The following is a 6000-nucleotide window of genomic DNA, read 5'->3' on the forward strand; positions in this document are numbered from 1 at the left end:
CATATAGCACACTATGTGTCAGAGCAGAGCATGTCACCAACTGTCTCCACTCTGGGACTTGTTGTGCAGGTGAGAGTGGAGAAACTTGGAGACTTGGACTATGCATCAGAAGGCACAGAGTGGAGACAGTGACTCGCCCACCCCAGGGCTATGGGACACCCGGTGCCGGGCCGGACTAGTCCGGGGGTCGTCAGTGGTGGCGGGGCCCGACTCCGTGACCCTGGTGGGAGTCAATTTAATATGGCTTCAGTGGGGGTGATTAAAGTTTATAATATTCGTGACGCCACCTGTGGTATGCAGCTATTAAGCCGCCGCTGCTGTATGGGGCCTCCGGGGGTGATGGAACGGAAGCTTGGATGGTCCTGCTCCCCACAGGTGGAACGGTGCCCCGGGGCAACTGTTAGTGCTTGTAAGTGTCTATGCAGTGATGGAAGTCTATGCAGATAAAATAACAGAGGCAACACCAGGGGGTGCAGTTTGAAGATGTTTACTCACAGTTGGTTATTTGACACGGCAGCTGTCCGGTTGCCCACTGGTGTGCTGGAATCCCCTGTCAGGCACCTCCGCTGATCCCGGGTAGATCTGGGAATGGAAGCCGGTGCACCCCTCTATTGTGTTCCTTTGTTCAGCTGACTTCTAAGCCTTGCCTTTGCTGGATGAACCTGGCTTGGCCTCCACTACAGCCTCCGGGCCAGGGGCTTTCCTAGTGGGTGTTCTACCCCCTTTCCAGAGGTTTTGCTGTGGGCTGTGGCCCTGGGCGCTTGCAGCCACCCTGGACCTCGGTTTTTACTTTTGGAATTGACTTCTCTTCCTCCAGTTTCTCAGGACCGTCCCCTGTGTGCAGCTCGATCCCTCCACCTGATTGTTCTGTGGAACAGGCCACCAGCTTGGAAGCTTTACAGTGGCCCTGGAATCCCTTCTGTTCTGCTTGGTGTCACCTGGGCCTAGCCGGGCCCCAGGGTCTTCACCAGGAAGCGTCACTTTCCTCTTCTTGCTCCTGACTGACTAGAGCACTTCTCTCAGCTCTCTCCTCTGCCTCCCGCAGACTCTCACTACTCACTCTGCAGACTCTCTGTCTCCTCTGCCTCCCACAGACTTCTCTCACTCCCCTCCTCCCTGAGGTAAACTTAAACTCTCCCACTTGACCTTCCTGTAACTACTCTTCTCTCGGCTGGCTCCTTCCACCTACCCAGTTGCTAAGCTCTACCCTATGGAAGCAGGGAGGGGTCTTACGGCCCCTCCCAGCATGCAGCATGGGAGGGTTGCTGCCACTGTCCCTGGTCCCTGTGTGTACCTAACAATGGGTGTAGTGCAGATTTGCCTGTGGACCGGCGTTCACTCCTTTCCTTACCCAGGATGGAGAGGGGGTTAATGCCGCGCATCAGCCATTGGCTGATGCGCGGCATTAACCCCCTCTTCACTCTGATTTGTATGCACATCAACGTGGGGCTGCAGCAGACACCATCATCCTATGCTCTATCAGTGGTTGTGACTATCACAACCTTTTCAGGTGAGTGTATTTTTCCTGATCTACCTCACTGATCTGTTGGTATTACACTATCAGCGCTCCTTATTTTTCTGTTCTTACCCAGGATGGGACATCACACCTCTGTCTGGGGTGCAATGTTCCTGTGGCGACGGAAGCCTCGGGGGTGCCACAACAATTAGTGACATGTATCATCCGGTCACCTGCACAACAAGTCCCAGAGTTGAGACAGTGACATGTAGCATCCGGTCACCTGCACAACAAGTCCCAGAGTGGAGCAAGATAGTGACATATAGCACACTATGTGTCAGAGCAGAGCATGTCACTATCTTGCTCCACTCTGGGACTTGTTGTGCAGGTGACCGGATGCTACATGTCACTGTCTCCACTCTGTGACTTGTTGTGCAGGTGACAGAGTGGAGCAGATTGGTCCCATGCAGCGTCCGGTCACTTGTGCTGCTGGTAGGAGCACATGATCACACTGCCGACACCACAGGCTCTCCTGACAGCTGAGCACAGCAGGCGGGTGGATAGTGTGATCACATACTTGCGTGACAGGGGGGATTTCAGCTGAGGAAACCCCCCTGTACTTCACACTGGCGCCCGTACGTCCCACAGCTGACCGATGGTAAACAGCGCGCTCTGTCTTCACCGCTCCACACTAAAGCTCTCCGGATCCTCCCCTCGATGCTAGGCTGTAACGTGCGGTAGTCACAGCCCACAGCCCAGTCAATCAGAGTGAGTGGCGCCAGCATCCTCTGACGTACCCGTAAAGTTTGAGAGCCCGGAATTGACGGGACGTAAGAGGATACTAGCGGCCACAGCACCAGGGGGTCATGTGACCGGCACTGAGCGTGCAGGATAGCGCCGCTCAGTGCCAGAACTGGAAATAGAAGCCAATGAAGAAAACTCCTATAATGGTAAGTGACACTCATTGAGAAAATAAAAAAAATGGGTGAACCACCCCTTTAATAACATCTCCTTCCTTGTGGTGCTGTAAGGGTCAAGCACTCTTTCCTGCCTGGCTGCAGGCTTTAGCTGTCAATCTTAGATGTGGTCCTGTGACATCACTCCCCTTCCCTATTTTAGTCATGTGATCTGATCACATGATACCAGTGATAGAAACTGAATCCTCATTTCTACGTGGTCTACTTTGGAAGGAGCAAGATCTGGAAGAAGTCTGTCGTGTTGTGTGCAGCAGTGGTGTTTGCTGCACTGAAGCCACCTGGAGTTTTTTTTCCTTGCATGTCTATATCCCCTGTTTGTTTTCCTTCCCTTTTGTTTCTGTATTGTAGTGGCGAGTCTAGTATACTCGTCGGCCTGCTCACTAGTCAGGGTAAGATTAGGGCCAGCTGAGGGAATAAGGTATCCTGCTAGCGACATGTTGAATGAACCTGTATAGGGATGCTAGGGAGCTCAGGAGTCACCTTAAGGTGACTTCAGGAGGTGCCCCCTCACCCCTCTCTCTAGCGGCAGGGACCTCTGATATATCATGACCCCTGTGTCCCCTGTGTGTTGTAACATCTTCTGGGAGTTTAGGAGGCACTAGGTAAACCAGCCTCATAGTAACGATCAATGATCCAAAAATCATGGACGTCAAGAAGTCCCACAAATTGTTTGTGCACGTTGAGAAAGGTGCCGGTTTGAAGCCAACATGCGTTGGTAAATAATCCACCATTTTGGAGCCCAAAGGGTCTTATTTTACTAAGAAATCCCAAAAGGCACAGTTATATCATAGCTAGCTTTGCAGCTACACAGATGCCCCCTATATTAAAAAGGGGGGCTACACCACAATTGGGTCAAAGTAGCAATGGTTTATGTTTATGGAATGTGGCGCCCTGGACTAGCCAGGTCGTCACAGATAACACTCACACACCCCCACCCCCATTAGACAGTGACACCAGCCAAACACAAAACCCTTGTTGCCTCCCTCCAGAGTCTGATGTCCACACCAGGTGTGGCGGAGCCAAGCGGTTGTCCCCACCCGCCAAGGAGTTCACAGGCCTGGAGGCGGGAAAAGTGTAGAACAGTTTAGGAGTTTAAAGTGAGAGGAGCAAGCACTTGGGTGTCTGGGTTTGTGGCCCAGGCACTGACAGCAAGGTTGCCAGACGGTGGTGGCTGTCTGCAGGAGTGGTGAAGCAACGCGGAACCGTAGGACCGGGGTCGGGCGTTGGCCCACCGGTACCGACCGGGGAGCAAAGTGAAGCCAGCACACACAGGCAGGGCTATCGGACCCCGACCAGGCTTGGAGCCGCCGACAATAGTCATATACGAGTGTGACCGGAACCCCAGGGGTTTCCTAACAGCCAAAGAACCGATAGAAGGCAACCGCTTACACAGTGAGGGTATACAGCTACCGCCTAAGGCTAGACACCCAAGGGCCAGCACCTGTGGGCAAACGGGCTCCTCCGGCATCCATACACCGGGGAGCGGACTACTGTTGGGGATCCATAGTAGTCAATCAAGTACATCAAGGTGCAGGGAAAGACAGCCGCCATCACCAGTCTGGGGAGAGACACTGCAGCCGGCTGCGGGAGCCGTCCATCCAGCCGTTTGGTTTACCGAGGACTTTGTGCATCTCTTACTGAGTGAGTACACCCGTGCCATCCGGCACCGCGCCGCGCTGTCCCTGCAACCCTGCACCTAACCAACCCAGCCTCCCCGTCACATCACCGGGCCCCGGGACCACCGACCCCTACCCACGGAGGGGGAAAACAACATCCCAGCTGCTCCCTACCATCGCTCCCGGGATCCCCGTCACCTGCAGCGGTGGTTCCCATCTTCACCACGACCCGTGGGTGGCGTCACGGACTAAATCCCCCAAACCAACCACCCCTTTCACTCACGGGCGTGGAGCGCCGCTCGAGCCACCGAGCAGCAGCAGCAGCGCCGGACCCGAGCGTTAGCGAGAGCGCAGCAGCGACGGCGTCCTCCCCGCCCGCGACAGGAACATACATCCAAACTTTTAATTGCTATATATTACATTTCTGTGCATAACTCTATATAGGCACAGTAACAGTGCTGAGCAATAATCCGTTCTTACGCAATGTTGATCATCTATCCGTTAAGAGAAAAGCTAGCAGTGCACTATGTGGTTATGCAGCAGATCCTATTCTCTGATGATTGACTGCTCCTAATTTTGTTCATTCATTAAAAGTTATTATGTAAATGCAAATTTTATAACACACTCGAACATGCACTCTTGCTCATCTAATGAGATTAATTGAAAATTGCTGATCCTTGCCTAAGGATATTTTGTAATATGCAGCCTTGTAAAACAATATATTTGTTACATTGCTTTTAGCTTGTTCTGGAATCTCAAAAAAAAGGGTATTTCAACAATCCGTGTTTGAATATTTTAGCCTTATCTGCTGATACATTTGAATTGGCTTTGTGCCCAGTTATTTTCCTGAAGTATTGCTCTATCATGGCAAATAAAAGCAATGAAATGAACAAATCGTGTATTGTGAGTGATACAATCTAAGAATTAGATGCCATTACCATCACAGAGAAAATGCTGTTGAATATAGATGAAATACGGGGTTATCGAAGAATATACAGTAGGAATTGCCTAGTAAATCCTGCAACAATAAAATATTGATAGAAACCTAAAACTTTCAATCTTATATCCTTAACGATCACAACTAGGCACATAGTCTAAAGGCTGCTTTACACGCTGCGACATCGCTACCGATATATCGTCGGGGTCACGTTGTTAGTGACGCACAGCCAGCGCCGGTAGCGACATCGCAGATTGTGACAGCTAGGAGCGACGATCAACGATCGCCAAATCGTTCAAAAACGGTGATCGTTGACACGTCGCTCCTTTCCTTAACGACCCATGACGTACTGGGTACGTCACGGATCGTGTGCCGGTAAGCCCCACCCCCTGCCGCCGGCAGGCGGCGGCGATCCGCGCACATATCAGCTGTTATTAACAGCTGACATGTGTGCCTGCTAGCCGCGGGTGGAATCGGTTCCACCCGCGGCCATTAACCCCTTACATTTCGCTGCCAAAATCTTGGCAGCGATATGTATATGGGCGCGGCCATGACAGTGACTTACCCCGCCCCCACCGGAAGTCACGTGACATGATCACGTGACTTTCGGCGGTTGCCATGGAAGCACAGGGTCATGTGATGACGCCTGTAGCTAACATGAGTCACTTCCTCTCAATGCCGGAATACAGCCGGCATTGAAAGTGAAGCAGCAAATCTGCAGTTCTCAGCTCTGTAGCTAAGATCTGCAGATACTGCAGAGCGATCGGAATGCTGATCGCAATAGCCCCCTAGGGGGACTAGTAAAATAAAAAAAAAGTAAAAAAAAAGAAGTAAAAAAAAATTTAAAAAAATAGAAAAACCTAAAAGTTCAAATCACCCCCCTTTCACTCCATTGAAAATTAAAGGGTTAAAAAAATAAAAAATACACACATATTTGGTATTGCCACGTTCAGAAATGCCCGATCTATCAAAATATAAAATCAATAAATCTGATCAGTAAACGGCGTAGCGTTA

The sequence above is a fragment of the Anomaloglossus baeobatrachus genome, chromosome 3, assembly GCF_048569485.1.
Source record: "Anomaloglossus baeobatrachus isolate aAnoBae1 chromosome 3, aAnoBae1.hap1, whole genome shotgun sequence".
Lineage (NCBI taxonomy): Eukaryota > Metazoa > Chordata > Amphibia > Anura > Aromobatidae > Anomaloglossus > Anomaloglossus baeobatrachus.